At 42.3% G+C, this 18,303-nt stretch overlaps 1 protein-coding gene across 2 annotated transcripts in view; it reads right to left on the bottom strand.

The window, feature by feature from the left end:
* The window catches only part of IL12RB2 (interleukin 12 receptor subunit beta 2), a 51,289-nt gene extending 44,082 nt beyond the window's left edge, over nucleotides 1-7,207 (bottom strand). Inside the window, exon 1 of one of the 2 annotated variants that reach the window (XM_089515400.1) lies at nucleotides 7,155-7,207. The gene's annotated coding sequence lies outside the window, so the exon portion shown is untranslated. The remainder of the gene's footprint in view (nucleotides 1-7,154) is intronic. The other variant, XM_089515399.1, reaches the window with a different exon arrangement.
* Nucleotides 7,208-18,303: the final 11,096 nt, after the last annotated feature.

Genomic DNA, 18,303 nt, shown 5'->3' with positions numbered 1-18,303 from the left:
TCGAACTCAGACCCTCTCAGCAAGCCCAGACTGGGAGCTTTTCAAATGGGTTGGACTGCCAGTCTCTCCAGTTGCCTAGTCCAACACATGCCTGATTGGTGGGGTGGGGGGCAGACGTCCTCCTTTCCCAGGACGTGTCCTACATTTCAACCTTCTGTCCAGGAGGACTAAGAAGCATGCATTCCTATTTCTAGGAGTGTTTTTAGTTAGTTATTTTCTGTCCAGGAGGGATTCCCAAACGTCCTCCATTTTGAACAGGACTGAGAAGCAGGAATTTCTATTTCTGCGAGTCTCTTTGGCTTTGCTTTAGTCATGTCCTCCATTTGCCTTGACTGTCCTCCGTTTTGTGGTGCCTTGTCCTCCTGGGTGGTTTGGACATCTGGTCACCCTGCGTTCAAACCGCTGGGTGCCCTCAGGCAACAAGTCACAATCTCTCAGCCTCAGAGGATAGCCATGGCAACCCCCCTCTGAAGAAACATGCTAAGAAAACCCCATGATAGGAGTCTGGGCCATGGTGGAGCGAGCCAAGGACGTGCCACTCTTGTTTTGGGTCGCCATAAATCAGAAACCACTTGAAGGCACACAACAACAACAAGAGGCACAAAGAGTCATGGGCAGAGAATGTGTTTTGGGCTATTGTTGTTGTGAGCCTTCAGTCCTTTTCAACTTATGGCCACCCTCTCATGGGGTTTTCTTGGTAAGTTTCTGTAGAGGGGGGTTGCTTTTGCCATTCTCTGAGGCTGAGAGAGTGTGACTTGCCCAAGGTCACCCAGTGGGATTCCATGGCTGAGCCAGGATTCGAACCCTGGTCTCCAGAGTCATTGTCCCACACTCAAACCACTACACTCCAAAGGAATATGGGATCGTGTGAAACTTTGTTTGTTTATTGTAGGGTTTTCTGTGAGTGTGGAGTTTCAAAATTGTCTGAAACCCTTTTGTAATGAACTGCTGAAGATGTTTGTTTTCTACCTATCCCCAAGTAGAAACCTACATTTCTCCAGCTGCTTTGCGATTGCAGCTCCCATCAGCTCTATCCAGCATAGCCAATAAGAGATAGTGATGCTCTCCATCAAAATCTGGAGGGATGCAAGTCCTTTCTCCTGCCTGGTTTAGAAGTACACTGTTGTGTGCCTTCAAGTAGTTTCTCACTTCTAAGGCAAACCTATGACTCGGGTTTCTGGGGCTGCAAGTGTGTGACTCATCCAATGTCACCCAGTGGTCATCCATGGCTGAGCACGAATCAAACTCTAATCTCCAGAGTTGTAGTTCAATGCTTAAACCATTATACCTTGTTGTTAGATGTATGTTATTGTTGTGTGCCTTTCAAGTAGTTTCCAACTTATGACAACTCTAAGGTAAACCTATCACAGGGGTTCTGCAGCTGAGAGAGTGTGACTTAACCTAGGGCCACCCAGTAGGTATCCATGGCTGAGCAAGAATCAAACCCTGATCTCCAGAGTCATAGTTCAGTGCTCAAACTCCTCCACCGTGCTATTAGATGTATTTTGACTTACGGCGACCCTAGTTGGGTCCCTTCAAGTCATTTTCCACCTATGCCAAACCTGGGGGTTTTTGGAGGGGGAGAGGTGGTCTGTTAATAGTATGTCACGTCGGTCGGAGAGGAGGAGCTACACTTCAGCCTTCTGTCCAGGAAGAATGTTAAAATCTCCTCCTTTCTGAGTATGACTAAGAAGTGTGAATTTATATTAATGGGTTTTTAAAAATTTATTAATGGTTTTTATTTTTATTAATGTTTTTATTAATTTTACAGAAAAAGATAAAATAAAAAACCATAATATACATTGTCATACATCATCATTTTATACCATTTCTCTGAAGTCTTTCACATACTAAATGAATGTATCACCTTTATAGTGTCTGTAATATAATACTTGCTTTCCTCAGTATGGAAATCCCTCTTAGTTAATTTTGTCAACTTCCTATCCCTCTTTATATCCCTTTGTCATAGTGACATAATTTGAACATAAATAGTCTGGTACACTTCTTAACAGAAATTCTGATATTTAAATCTTCCGTATGATGGATAAGATACTCTCTTACAAATATGTTATTATTCCTTATATCCTTCAAATACAATAGTTGAAAACTTCCCCTTCTTGTTTTCCATATAACTTATAAGCGGTTCCCAAGTTCTATACAGTTCTCTCTTTGATTTCCCTTTTAGTCTCAACGTAAGATTATCCATTTCTACATATGCATACAGTTTACCTAACCACTGTTCAATTGTTGGAAGCTCAAGATCTTTCCAATATCGTGCGTATAGGTTTCTGGTGGTGTTCAACATGTAAAACATCTTTCTCCCATGTTTCCTTTCCAGTTGTTCACCCATCATTGTAAATAAATATAAATTAGGACCCTTAATCAAATTTATATTTAATATATCTTTAATGGTGGTGTGAATTTCATTCCAATATTTCTGTGCTTGGTTACAAATCCACCAACGATAGTAGGTACCTTTTTCCTTTTCACATTTCCAGCATGTATTCTTACATTTCTTATCGAATTTGGCAATGACATGAGGAGTTAAATGCCACCTGTACTGCATTTTAATCATATTCTCCCTTAAATCATAATCTGAGGTGTATTTGATTCATTTTTTCCAGTTTTTTCCCATTGCTCAAGAGGGATATTTTGTCCTATATCCCTTGCCCAGTCAATCATACATTTCTTAATCATTTCATGTTCTAAATCATATTTAAGTAATATTTTATACAAATGTCCAATTTCATGTATCCCTTCTTCTTTGATTATTTTCTCAAAATCAGCCTCATTTCCCCCCAGTCCTTGAATTTTTGGTCTAATTTATATCTTTCATTAATTTGTCTATACAGAAACCATGTACACTTGAGGCCATCATTTGCTGGTTCTAATTCCGTTTTTAATCTTCTTTGTCCCTCTTCTATTAGTGTAATATCATCATATGTTGGCCAGTAGTCACACGGCATTTTCTCATTCTTAAAAAGAGCTTCATTAATAGACATCCAAAGTGGTATTTTTTGAGTCCCGTATTTTTTGGTTTTGTGCCAAATATTTAAAAGGGATTTCCTTATAAAGTGATTATTAAAATCCTGATTAATCTTGATTTTATCATATATTAGGAAACCATGTAAGCCGTAAATTAGGCCTGCACTTTCAAGATTTAGTGTCTTTGATTTTTTTAATCTAATCCAGTCCAAAATCCAACTTAATCCTGCTGCCTGATAATGTAACTTTAAATTTGGTAATGCAAGACCACCTCTTTCGACTGTATTGTACACTAATTTCATTTTGATTCTTGGTTTTTTAACACTCCAAATAAACTTAGATAAATTTTGATGCCATATTTTAAATGGGGCTTCATTCGAGATAATCGGAAGATTTTGGAGTAAGTACAACATTTTCGGGAGTATCGACATTTTGATAACAGAGATTCTTCCCAACCATGAGATTCTTAAATTGTTCCATCTATTCCTATCCTTTTTGATTTCTTTCCAAATTTTTTCATAATTATTTTTGAAGAGGTCAGTGTTTTTCTTGGTCATCTCAGTTCCTAGGTATTTCACCTTCTTCCACAGTTGGAATCCTGTTTTCACTTTAATCTCTTGCTGGTCTTTGTCTGATAATTAAAACATTTATTGATGTTTTTGACTTTTAGTTGGCTGTGTCCTCGATTTTTTTGAATGTCCTACATTTTGTCCCAGTTTTGTGGAAGAGAATTATGGCAACCCTAGCAAGCATCCTCGCACCATTGTGACTAGCCCACATCCCAAACACAAGAGGGATAGGTGATTTCAGCTCAGACTCACAAGAGGCTCAAGTGCTTGAAGGTGGGAGGTGCAGGCAGTATAAACAGCTGATACTTGAAATCAAGGAACAAAGATGAATTATTGAACCAAGCCTATGGATTACCTTTTTGGATCAGCCTGTGCTTTTGTTGGAGCTGTCACTGCCATCTAATGTTGGAACACAGAAGGGAACACCGTCATGCCGCAACCGTTATCCAGGTGCAAACTTGCCACTGCACCTGTGTTGGAGGCCGGGTTCATCAGACTAGAGGACAAGCTGTAACTGCTTCAGGAATCGCTAGACATAATACAGTAATAGACACTGGCATGAAAGTGCTGAATCTCCACTCACTGAAGAACGACATCATACCCACCTCTCCATGCAGAAAATATATGCAACAATCGGCAAGTCGGTTGTGGAAAGGGCTGTTGTCAAGATGGCGGAAGAAATTTCCACGGCTCGAATGCCAAGATGCTGCCACGCTAAACGGAAGAGGCTTAACTGAAGAATATGTCTTGGTGACCAGCACTGAATTAATAAACAGTGTTTGAATCTCCTTCTCAGTCTGTTGGAAGGACTAATGCCTCCACTGCTTCCTCTGAGCTTGTTCCAGAGGGAGTGGGACACCCAGGCAAAAAGTTAAAGCGGTCCCAAACCGGGTTATCTCTGCTGTGTGGATGCATCCCTCCAATGACAGCCCAGGCCCATATTATCAAGCTCACTCTCACCTTTATTGACTTTTAGATGCAGAATCTGATTTTCTTGTTTTAAATCATATAGTTGTTCTTGTAACTTTTTATTCTCTTGCATTAAAGCAGCCTTTCTCAAATAGTGGGGCGGGCCCCCCAGGGGGGGCACGAGGCTCCGTAAAGGGGGGTGCGAGGCTCTGTTATGCAGAGGTGTACTTATAACAATTTTATAGACAAATGATACTATTTACAGTTGCGGGGGGGGGGGGGGGCGAAATGTTTTCTTCTTCCTAGGGGGGGCATGACAGAAAATAATTGAGAAGCACTGCATTAAAGCCTCTTTTCTCTCTCCTGTTGAATAAACCTCTCATTTGTTCCATCTAGCAAACCCTGAAGTTTGAGAATATCTTTTTTATATTGATGTAGGGGTTTCATTAGCACTTTTTGAGGAATGTTTCATCTCAGAAATGAAATATTCCAGCTCTGAAACAGTACTTGCTTTTAGAGTAACAGTTTCCTCTGTTTTTCCTTTCAACAGACCTGGTAACTTCTGGTTTTCGGATTCCAGATTAACTACTTGTTCTTCAAGTGTACTAATAACTTTATCCTGGTTTTTAAACTTCTCTTTAAAACCATCCAGTTTTTCTGTTACCCTTTTCTCATATTTTTCTTCTAATACATTTTTGTTATGTTTCAGTTCTCTCAACTGTTTTTTAAGCTCCATTTCTCTTAGCTGTCCCTCATGTTTGTTTGTTTTTACTTCTCTCTCATATTATGTTCCAGGTTTTTTAATTCAAGCCTAATCAAATCACACTCCTTGTCCGATATCCCCATATCATCACAAGCTTTCTCAAAACTGGCTATATATAAGTCTAAGTTACCTCCAGTAATGTATTTAGGAATTTTTTTTGTATCATATAGAGGGAAACCGTTAATGTTATTCTTTACAATATGAGTAACTCTAGATTTTAAACTGATCATTAAGTTCCATGTCTTCATCTTTATGTCATGCATTTCGCTATCATGAACCATCCCATTTTCCAGTTCCTTCATTTTCATGTCATGGATTTCCCTGTTATGAGTACTTTCCTTTTTTCTTTCAATCTCTTTCTCTCTCAAAAGGATCTCATTTTCTCATTTTTTTATTTTGGCCATTTGAATTTCCTTTTCTTTTTCAAGTCTTGCCACTTCTATTTTTTCTTTTATTTTCCAAATCTCTAACATTTTTTAGGTTCAGAAACTGCTGTGTCAACACTAGGCACCATCTCTTCTCTGACCTCTTCTTCCACCATTTCAGCCACTGCTGGGTTTTTGACTCTTTTAGGAGGCATGTTAGTAGTATTTCCCTATAAAGACCTCAAACTTTTACCTCAGGAAATACTTCTGTCTTTGTCTCAACTGAATTTAAAGACAACACTTGTATTTGAAGTTAATGTAGTGATTCCTTACGTTACCACCAACTTTTACCTCAGGAATCACGTGGTGTACTTTTCCCCCTCTGTCAACTAGTCTCTTACAATTACCTCAGCAATTTACCTCAGAGACTAGTCTTAAAATCACACTCTAGTGTGATCAGGTTCCAAGTAATCTCCTACAAATACCCTTGTATGAATACCTCACAGATCACTTTCCTGACTCCAACGCCTAGACTTTAAAATATTGAACTTCCTATTTCCAAGTTCACATATAATATTGGGTGTCTGGTAATTCGCACTCAGACCCCTATAACCAAAGCACACTTCTGGCCACTGGATTTGTCAAATCCCAGTGCTCTAAAACTGTAACGTTCCTTTCCACAGTCCCCTACAATTTACCTCAGCAAATTACCTCAGGGACTGGTATTAACTCTCTTATCCAGCCTGGTCAGTCTCCAGGTAATCTCTTACACAGTACCCTTGACCATTACCTCAGAGATTACCCTCACTGACTTATTGCCTGATTGCCGCCTTCTTCACCATCGGCTCTCCAGCAACAGAGGCGGCGCAGAAGCAGTCAGGCCTGGGCGAGGCTCTCTTCCGCCCCTCCTTCCACCTGCCTGGTTGCCAGAGCGACGCAACAGGCCAGCAGTCAGGCCTGGGCGAGGCTCTTTTCTGCTCTTCCTTCCACTTGCCTAGTCTCAAGACCATTGAACTCTGTCCCCAGTTTTTGTCATTACTTAAAAAGTCACAATAGATCGATTGCAGACTATTTAGGGGACTACGAGACACTGGTTAGATGGAGGGTCTTGAGGTCAATCAAGATATATATCCATCATTGTATGTTTCAGGGGAGGGATTAGATGTCTTCAACGGAGCAGCAATTCAAGTTGTGCAGGGCAATGGAAGATATGGCATTAGCAGGGCAAAAGGTCATTACAGAAGAAGACGTGATAGATGTCTGTTATCTATTCCGCCTTCCATTCGCCCTGCTACCCCAAAAGATCTGGAAAGCATGCCTAACCATTCGCCAAACCTTTCCCTGCTCTTATGTAATGCCAGAGTCCTGGTCCAACACTCAGACCAGTAATTGGGGAATGGGGGATAGTTTTAAAAGAGACTTTTAATTCCTTTCAATTAGAGATTCAAACCATGGTCTACAGGGTCATACTCCAACGCTTGAACCACTGCACCACAGTGACCCCACTTGGAAAATATACTTTTGGGGAATTATAGTTCCCCAGCCAATATGGTCAACACTCACCTTTTTCTCTCTTTCCTTTTGTATGTCTTTCAGGAGTGGCAGGAATGAGCTGTGTGTGTGTGTGTGTGTGTGTGTGTGTGTGTGTGTGTGTAAAAATTCAACATGTTTTTGGCAGATGTGTGGTCCTCCTTCCTTCACTCTGATGATGAAATATTAACAAAGGTTTGAAAAGTTCCAACTCTCAGAAACTCTAACCAGTAGTTAGTACCCAGGCTGGCTAGGGGATTCTGGGAGATATAGTAAAAAGGGGGTGGGATATTTCCAACTTCTTTTAAGTGGTGTCTTTTAAAGAAAAAAGAAAATAAGAAAACTGAGCTGTAAATAGGTGTTTTGCACCTGGGTGTACTGCACTTTTAGCATTCGGGGAAGAACATTTAAACTGCCATCACATAAATGAAATAAAGAGACTTTGAATGTGAGCCGCCCTGATGACACAGGAACTCAAGAGTGGGATGTTGGCAGAGTGCTTCCTGTTCAGTGGTTTGCAAACGGGGGCCCATTCACAATACATAAGTATAGCTCTGTTATTCCTCCTTAACTGCCATGGTTCCACCCTTTAGAACTTGTGGATGGGCAGTTTGGAACGGACATTTAATTTTCTCATCCATACTATATGCACCAGGGGCTCACCCAACTACAAGCCCCAGGATTCCATATGATGGGAATGATAGCAGTTAAAGTGGAATGATATGGGTCCCAAGTCCATCGTCTGCATTCCATCTTGTCAAGTTACAAAGCTTGTCGCATCTTTGAGATTTGTTGCCTCTTTGAGTGTAAGGCCCGGTACAGACAGGCCCAAAAGGCTGGGCTGGGGCTACCTTTTGTTGCTGTGCAGCAGTGCCGCAGCAACTAAATTGTGCGGCGCTGCTGCACAGCAAAAAAAGGAGCGCTAAAAGTGGCTCCCTTTTGTGCCACCACAAGCAGCCTGTGGTGGTGTGAACACATCACTGCTGCACTGCTCCATTTGGACGCAGCACAGCAGCGACATCGTTGCGCACCCCATCTATATGGCACTGCGCAGTGATGATGCCTTAGTCACATGCTAGAGTTGTGGGGCATGTGGGCGCTCTGCCCTGAGGCAACCCTAGCACGTGACGAGGGTGTTATTCAGGGCCCGTCTGTACCGGGCCAAACTGAACAAAAGATGTAGCATAAGCTTCCGTATACTTGAGGCTTTATCACACATGCCTGCTGTCCCACTAGTTTAATAACAGAAACAAACTGGTTTTGCATCAATGTTTCTCACATGTTCTCCACATTAGCACTTTAGTACTGCTTTGGTGATCCATGGCTGCCCAACCTGATTTCTGCACCACTGACAGAATGTGGCCTTCTGGCCCCTGCATGCCCTCCCCTGCGCATGCAAGCCTTTCCTTCAGTTTTTTAGTTTGATATAATTTCCCAATTGATAAAGAAGAAATTAGAGTCTCTCCTCATTATTTCTTTGGCTGGGAAGAGGGAGAAAATAAAAGAAAGTTATTATAAAAGAAAAGAAGAGGAAGAGACACTAAGACCACATGACTGCCCAATACCTAACCAGCTGTGCCAGGAAACTATCATACCAGTGGACAAATGCTACAGCAGTGCTTTTGGGAACTTATTGACAGGTTTTCCCCATCATTGAAAAGGGACACTCTAGTAACACTTCATAGCAAAGCAGCAATGAAATGGTTACACTGGTGTGTGATGAGTATTACCAAAGGCATTATTCTCTAGCGTTAATAGAAGATTTAAAGCCTCACGTGAAAACCCATTGGTCTACTTTCTCAGACACTTGGAGTGAACTGGTGCACAAAAAGGACTTTTATAATCAGACTGTATGACTAGCCATAGAAATGCAAAACTTGTGGGTATGATGATGAGGTGACAAGTTCAGATTTAACAATGGTTGTTGAGGGGCAAAGGCAGGACAAGGTGGGTGGATGTCCATATGATAGGTGGAGGAGGTTTTGGAAGAGGGTGGGTGCAAACTGGAAAGAGGTATGATAAACAGGACAAAAGCTGAGGAAATGGGGAATATTGTGTAAGACATGGCACCAGTGGGGAGTGTCTATGCTTTGTAACTTGACATCACACACTCCAAGCCTCCTCAACAGTGGTGAGCAGCCTTCACAGAGACTACAGTGCTTCCATCTTCACTTCAGGTGACATTGACAAGATCACATACTTTCTGTTATCTTTGTCGATTCCCATACTGCTCCAAAAGTCAAACAATTTTTTGTTTGTTTTGGCAGTCACTAACACAAATACCTTGCATTTAAAATAATGCCCTCATAATTGCTTTCCAGGGATCTTAGTTTTGGAAGGTCTATGGGCATATTTTGTTTAGAATAGTGCTATTCAAAGAGGTGGTTTAGGGACTGGAGCTGGTCCATAAGACCTCAGTTGCCAGTCCCTGGTGAATTTTCAGGAAAGAAAGGAACAATTGTAGGCAACAGGTACAAAATTTGATGCTGGTAAACTAAGAAAAACGTTGTTGGTTCCTCACATTAGGTTGCTGGGAAGCACTGGTTTGGAAAATGTGTCATAGAATGGTCAGTTTTTGTTAACAGTGCTTTTCAATGAGTCTTTACAAGGATAGCAATAGTAATAACTATATTTTTATACCACTTATCAGTGCACTTAAGCACTCTGTACGCAGTTTACAATGTGTAAGCTAATTTCTCCCAAGAAGCTGGGTACTCATTTTAGTGACCTCAGAAGGATGCAAGGCTGGGTTGACCTGGCGTGCCTGGCTGTTACTGAACTCACAACCTTGTGGTTTGTAAGTGAGTGGCTGTAGTACAGGCATTTAACCACAGCACCACCAGGGCTCTTTGTTCATTTAAATTTTACATTAATTCTAGATTAATTTGCCTCCATAAATAAATTTGAATAAAGAATGACCAATGTATTAAGTGCATTTTGGTAGAATGGGGAGAGTCTGACCTTATTCCGGTTGTAACCACTGCTTTTGTGTGGAAAGTACAGTGGAAGGTGACATAAGAATTACTGTAGTAAAGCAAATCAAGATCCATCTATCAGAGCTCTGGAAAGTTAATATTTTGGGACAAAGACTCTTAGTGAGCACGTTGTTGTGTCTTCAAGTCATTTCTGATTTATGGTGACTCCAAGGTGGTCATGGGGTTTTCTTGACAAGGGTTGCTCAGAGGAGGTTTGCCATTGCTTTCCCCTGAAGCTGAGAGAATTATTATTATTATTATTATTATTATTATTATTATTATTATTATGCTTTATTTATATAGTGCTGTAAATTTACACAGTGCTGTACATACAATCTTTTTAATTAGACAGTTCCCTGCCCTCGGGCTTACAATCTTAAAAGACATGACACAAAAGGAGAAGGGAATGGTGGTAGGGAAGAGGATCAGGTCCAGCAGTTCTACTCTCCCTCTCAGGCCTGGACCAAGGCAGATGGACTGGAGGGAGGGCTCTGCTTCTTCTTGAGGGTAGGCCCAATGGCGCTGGGCCTGTCTTTTCTCTTCTTTCAGGCTGGATGGATTCATAGGCTGGATGAATGTTGATTTGCCCAAGGTCACCCAGTGGGTTTCATGGCTGAGTTGGGAACTGAAGCCTGGTCTCCAGAGTTGCAGTCCAACACTCAAATTACTATGCCACAAATGCATCCTCACCATAGAAATATTGCAATTTGACACCACTTTACCTGCCATGGCTCCATCCTACTGAATCCTGGTATTAGTACTTTTCTGACGCTAGCACTCTGGCAGAGAAGGGTAATTTGTAAAACTACAAATCCCAGAATTCCATAGGATGGAGCTAAAGCACTTAAAGTGGTGTCAAGATGCATTATTTTTACAGTATAGATGCAGACTCCTACAGTTGCCATGGGCAGTGTCTCTTTCTTAGCCACTAGCAAGACTCTGAAAACCTGCCAAAGAAGGAGATGAAGGTGTGTTTAGCTCATCCATCCATCTCCTTAGTCTTGTCCACAACATATTGGACAAGATTACTTCAACACCTTCAGCTAGAAACATCTAATCTTGATTCTAGAAAATGAGGCATTTTTGATGAAGCGGAAACAGTCCCCCCACCTAGGGTTGCCATAAGTCAGGACCTCCAAACCGGGACAAATGTAGGACACATCTTTTTAAAATGGAGGACGTGCAAAAAATTGATGATTTTTTAAAAATGTTAATATAAATGCGTGTTTCTTAGGCATGATCAAAATGGAGGACATTTTGGCATTATTCCTACACAGATGGCAGAAATGTACTTCCCTTTCTGGCCAACCCCCCCTCCCCCCATTCCAAACAGCACATTTCAGCACTGAACATGGCTTTATTTTAACATGGCCTCTTGCATATTTCAGAGGCTTATTGTATAACCAAACTCTTTGGGTTTCACACTGAACATGGGTGAACATGGCTATGCATATTGAACATGTCAAGGTAGTTTAACAAGAAGTGGATTTGCCCTCGGTTTCAGGTGTCTTGCACCAACTATACTTCTGAGAAGTGTGTACTTGGTCAAGGTACTTTGGTTTTTCTTCACTGCGCATGAGTTTGTAAAAATCAGAGCAACTTACATTGGCCATACCTCAGAAGCTGGCTGATATCAGTATCACCATCATCATCATCATCATCATTGTTAAAGCAGACCTTTTAGCATTAAAAGCACAGAAAATACACAGAAATGCACTTTGGAAAGTCACACTGTCTCACCTTCAGAAAGAGTGAGTGAATGCCTCAGAAACTGACTGATATCATCATCATCATCATCACCACTATCTTTGTTAAAACAAAGCAGACCTGTACAAATGGAATGGAACTCCTCCTCCTCCTTTTCCTCCTCCTGCTACTCTTCCTCCCTCTTCTTCTTCCTCCTCCTGCTACTCTTCCTCCCTCTTCCTCTTCCTGCTACTCTTCCTCCCTCTTCCTCTTCCTCCTCCTGCTAATCTTCTTCTTCCTGCTACCTCCTCCTCCTCCTCCTGGTACTCTTCTTCTTCCTCCACCTCCTCCTCCTCCTTCCTCCTCCTCCCCCCTCCCTCCCTCCTCCTTCTCCTTCCTCCTCCTGCTATCTCTTCCTCCTCCTCCTCCTGCTACCTCCTTCCCCTCCTCCGGCCCCTGCACCCTTGCCGGGCCTGGGCCGGCCCACATGGGGACTAGAGAAGGAGCTCCTCCTCTTGAGGCTGGCTGGACAATGGGGGCAGATTGGAGCTCCAACAGCCCGCCCCCTGCCAGCAGCCATTGGCCAGCCAGCCCCAGGAGGAGAAACTCCTCCTATTTAGCCCTGCGCACAGCCCTGCAGGTGCGCGCAGGGCTACAGGAAGCTGCTGGCTGGCGCAAAGGCCTCGGTGGCGCGCTACTCGCACTGCATACAACCCACACACAACGACCAGTGCAGCCGGCGACGGCGCCAGCGGACCCAGGGCAATCCTGGGTCCAGGAAGAAACTGGGATGGGGTGCCCCCGCCTGGTAAAAAAAGCGGGATTGTCCCACCGGGGGGTGGGTGGGACATGGCAACCCTACCCACCCCATGTGATTCTGATTTGCCTCTAGGAAATGTTGGTTCCAACTTCCAAGAAGTTAAAAGACAAAGGAAGAATGTACCCCTATTTACTTTGTTTAAAATGCATTCATAATCTGTTCTACTTGTTCTTTTCAAAACATATAGCCTTAAATCCATCTTTAATAAAACATATTCCTTACACAACCAGCAGAAATGTGTCTGCTCCTCTGTCTTGCTGGCTGTATACAAAGAACAAATATCAGCTTCTTGACTTCTGCTGGTATCTGCCCTGAACTAAATAAAGTAATGCCGAGCATTTGCGCTATTTCTCTTTGGCCATTTGTTTAGAACAGGCTTTCACAACTAGAAATCCCAGGAACCCTAGTACTCTGCAAGAGTTTGCTAGGATTTCTATAAGAGATCTTAATTGGAGGCGGGAAAATAAACATGTTTATTGAACTGTATTTATGCGGGGGTTCCCTGAGACCTGATAATTTTTTCGGGACTCAGGGGAAATTATTTTCCAGAGCAAAATGTTTGAGAAACGTTGGTTCAACCTTTGAAAGGTTCAAAATACTCAGTAATGGCTCTATGACATTCAGCCATACAGAATTAATCAGGTTCACGCCCTCTTTGGTTAACATAAATAATACTGTTAGCTCTGGGGCCACAACAAACTACAGTTCCAAGAATTCCATAGTATTGAGCTGTGACAGTTAAAGTGGTGTCAAATCAGATTATTTCTGCAGTGCAGATGCCGCCCTTTTTATGTTTGGTGCTTACTCATGACTGTGACAACTACTGCCATAATTTTAACTCCTCCCAGCGTGCTTTATCAGGCATCAACTGCATGGGAAAGAAGATCCATTTTGTCAGCAATTAGACTGCTGGGGAGGTCAAGGCAGAAGAGGTTACTTAGTTAAGTATTCTAAATATATATATATTCAATAATACAATATTAAGAGAAGATCTTTGAATGATTGTTAGTCAGGATCTTAAAGTTTTCAGATTTTTGCTAGATAAAAGTTGTAGAGACTTTACATATAATTTGCCAAGAAAGTCTCTTGCACAAGCTGTTAGGAACTGTACAAAAAAACAGTCTGGAGGAAAATATGCTGTTATTTGCTACGCTGTTTCCACTGAAACACTAACATATTATTTATCTCACACATCTGAATCATTTGGTATTTGGTGTCTTTATTATTAACCTTTATTTATGAAGTGTTGTAAATTTATGCAACTATCATTTGATTTAACTGGGTTCAATCAGGATATCATTCTAGTGGATAGTATCAAACACTTTTGTACATCATAAAGAGGAGCCTACCAAGTTCACAATATTTGAAGCCAGAAATTCAAAGCACAGGTGCATTATCTTAGTTTGAAGACTAGATATTAGCAAATGACTCATTCAACACATTCAGCATTTCACAATGCAAGTAATGTAGAAACCTATACAACTGATTCCAGAACAGTTGCTATGTTGGTCTGTTACCGTACAAATAAAAAGAAAGTCCTGTGACATAGTTATGGCAAGACAGAGGATTGTCATCCTGTAGGGCAAGTGAATACACCAGAGCAATCTAACAAGGAATTCTACGTACCTCAAACTACAAATTCCAGGATTCCATATGATGGAACCACAGCAGTTAAAGTGATATCAAATCAGAATATCTAAGCAGTGTAGACAGTGGCACCATTAGGGGGTGCTGGGGGTGCGGACCACACTAGGTAACACTCTGGGGTGTGTGTGTGACAACACTGCTCCTCAACACCTACCTTTTGGCAGAAACAGGCTGTGGCATTCACCTGCTTCCCTTTAAAATGCTTTAAGAGATGTGGGAGTGGGCTGAGGTTCAGTGGAAGGAGAAAGGAGAGGCCTCAGAATTTTTTGAAATTAAAATTTAAAATTTCAATATTTAATATTTTTATTTTTTTTAATTTTGATTTTTTTAAAAAATATATTCTTTTAAAATTTTCTTTTAAAACATCACATTTTAACCAAATCTTCACTATGTACAGTATATGTAAATACATTCAGTGGGATATGGGAATTAAAATTTATAAGTAACATTAGTGCAAAAAAACCCCAACAACCACCCATTACTAAGGATTCTGTATGGTGTGAAATGGGATGAAGTCAATAAGCAGGGTAACACCATGAGTTACCACATTGGATGACACCACCCCTAGTGATGACATTGAAAGTAGATACTCTCTCTTGAAAACAAGCCTATGATCCTTAATACACTTAAGCAAGGAGCAAGATCCATTGAGCACAGTTGGATATATAACTGGCCCTCCATATTTATGGGTTTTATTTTTGCAGATTTTATTATTCATGGATTTGGTTAAAATGTTCTCTCTAGGAATCTCTAGGTCCTCCAGCATGACTCTGTTGTCAACCTCTGCCAATGCTCTAGGCATTTGAAGGTCATCCAGTGCAATTTCATGGTAAACCTCTGGCAGGTCTTGATCATAGAATTGCTTTGAAGGACATAAAGATTACTACAGAGTTGTTCTCTCAGGCAAAAACATTCGTTTTTTTAATTTGCGTTTTTTCCATTTTCATGGGGGTCCTGTTCCCCTAACCCAGTGAATGTGGAGGATCCACTGTACTTGCATAGGATTATATTTTAGGTTGCCAGATTGAAAACTGGAGAGGACTCCTATACCTTTCATGTAAACATAGCAAGTGTACACAACCAGGTAACAAGACCTGCTGAAGTTCCCTCTTCTCCACAACCATTAAAGACATAGCAATGCCTTCCAGTTTTCACTCTAGCAATTCTAATTGTACTCTAACACTTTTAAGGCCAAATCCAATTGTTACTGTCAACTAAAATAGCCCCACTGAATCAATGAGGACATGGTTAGTCAACATTTATGCCACTAACACTGTCTCTAGTCTAGTTGGGACTAACAACTGGATTTACCCCTTGGACTAGACTGAGAATCACGTGGACCTTGATGTATTGTTGGACTGTTGCTCCTAGCATTTCTCTCCACTGGCTAGGACTTCCAGGGCAGCACAACCCCTACTCCTGCCTTAGACTTTGAGTGCAACATTACTGCCTTTTGTTTCATTGTCAAACCAGGTTCAAAACAAACTAACAAACAGCTTCATTTATATACCGCTTCATAGTGAACTAACTGTGTGTAAGCTGTTTACAACTGTAGCTAATAAAGCTGATAAAGATGTTTTATCTAACCCAAGGGATGGATATGTCCTATTTCACACACCCTAAATTGAATTGGCACTTACAATAGACATTTGCCAGAATAGAAACATTGCCAGCTTATAACAAAAGCATGCATGCTCCTAGTTCATGCACTCAAAGTGCCAAAACAATGATGAAAAGTCACTTTATTACTTTCCATATTGTGCTTTTTAAGTTCTCATGTATGTGGCTTTTCTCTTACTACTTCCTTCCTGCAACAGCTGAAACCCCTAATTTTAGCTCAACTTGCATTCTATGTTCAATGATATTTTTTTCAGTTTCTTGGAAGTCATTCATTTCTTTCAGAACCTTCAGATGAGACATTTCCTCAAGTTGGGTATATCCCCTCATTAAAAATTAAAGCTGAAGTATGCACATTTTGGTACTTCTTGAAAGCAGCTTTGATAGGCATAATGATAGATTTCTCTTTAATGGGATCATGAGTAAACCATGTTAACTGTTCCAGAAACTGGCCTGGCTCCTGCATTAAGTCCACATCATGGTTGACATGAAAACATAAGAACCACCAAGTAGGATCAGCCCAGTACAGTGGGTCCTTGGTATCGCTGGGGTTTGGTTCCAGGATACCCCGTGGAAAGCAAAATCTGTGGATACACAAGCCCCATTAAATATTAAACATAAAATGTTAAAATTGTGTCCCTTATATAAAATGGCAAAATCAAGGTTGGCTTTTTAGAGTTTATGTATTTTTTTGAATATTTTGAAGCCATGGATGCTTGAATCCGTGAATAAAAAATCAGTGGATACAGAGGGCTGAGTGTACTCTACCCAGCCTATTATCCTGTGTGTCATGCTGGTCTGAGTATTTCTGAGAATTGTAATCCCCAAAATATAACTTTTCGAAGCTCTGATTAAGAGGCATGTCACTTCTTAGTCAGATGACAGAATACAGTTATCATGACTATCACCAGTTGTTTTATCCTTCATGAATTAATCTCTTTTCCCTTTCATACTGTGAGTTGGTGGCCATCATTATACCATGCGGAAGCAAATTCCAAAACTCAGCTATGCGTTGTGAGTACTTCCTTTTGTCTCTCCTGTATCTACGACACTCAGCTACATTCAGTGACTCTGGGTTCTGTCTATCACGACCTGTGTCCATTGTTTCCAATCCATACATGTTTTTGTAGACCTCTATGGGGTCATTCACACTATGGTTTAAACCGAATCATGATCCAGTTTAAAACACTATGGTTCCCACTTGGGAATCGGTTTGGAACCAATTCGGCAAGGGGGAGGCATAGTTTCCCCCCATTTAACCAGTGTCAAAAAGGAGCTGCGTTTTTCTGCTCCTTTTTGGGCTGAATTGATTTATTTGAGAATAAATTGATTGAGCCCAGTGGGAACCCAGAGCAGATTCGAATCTGCCCTGGCAGCCCGTCTCTGCCTCGGCCATGGTTCCCCCATCCTCCTGGCTTGACTGCCTGCCTTGCTTCCTTCCTCCCTTCCTTCCTCTACTCCTCCTCTTTCCTCCTTCCCTCCATCCCTCCTGCCTGCCTGCCTGGGAGTCCTGATGGCAGCGGTGGTGGAGAGGGGGCTGTCAGGCTTCATTGGCCCTCTCCTCCGGTCGTTGTCCTCCTCCGTGGGATCCGCGCTGCTTCTCTGCTGCCCAGCCTCCTTCTCCTTCTCTGCCCCAATAGGCTTACGTTAGAAGGAGGTGGGGCAGAAGGAGAGAGCCAGGCCTGGAGGATGGGGGCCGGATCCTTCTCCGGTGCCCGCTGCGGCTTGCCTCCGTCCTCCCTGTAGCAACATTTGGGGTTGTCGGGGCTCCTTGGACATGCTTCTAGTGTGCCTCTGTCCTCCAGGAGATGTTGAAGGATGGAGGCATGCCAGAGGTACATCCAACGAGCTCCGACAGCTGCCACCACTGCAGCCCCCATCCTCCAGGCTGTCGGAACTTGTTGGATCTACCTCTGGCATGCCTCCATCCTCCGAAGTCTCCTGGAGGATAGAGGCACACTGGAGGCATGTCCAACAAGCTTCAACAACCACCGCTGCTGCCATTTCCACTGCCACGAAGAGTGTAGCGGGCCTTCCTTACCGCAAAAGGCCTTCCTGCCCAGTGCCAGGCGTGGTAGAATGAGCAGGCACCAGGCAGGAAGGCCTTTTGCGGCAGAATGAGCATGCACCGGGCAGGAAGGCCGAGCATGCTCTCTGTGTCGCAGGGGGAAGCCAAGGCAAACCAGGAAACTGCATGAAGGAGAAGCGGAAATGGGATAGGAAGGCTCCCCAGCGGTGCAGAGAGCGTGCCTGGCCTTCTTACCTTTCTGCTCGGGGATGGAGAGGCATAGGCCGGTGACAAGAGAAGCCTGGGGCATTCTTACCCACCTGCCCGGTGCCTATCATTCCTCTTGCAGCGTTAGCCACCAATCCAAACTGATGAATTGGTGCAGTGTAGTGTGAACGAGGTCACAAACTGAACCAATTCACCAATTCG

This window comes from Sceloporus occidentalis, unplaced genomic scaffold (genome assembly GCF_023333645.1).
Source record: "Sceloporus occidentalis isolate IW3139 unplaced genomic scaffold, rSceOcc1.0.p SCAF_3, whole genome shotgun sequence".
Classification (NCBI taxonomy): Eukaryota; Metazoa; Chordata; class Lepidosauria; order Squamata; family Phrynosomatidae; genus Sceloporus; species Sceloporus occidentalis.
This window is presented reverse-complemented; position numbering and strand designations above follow the sequence as displayed.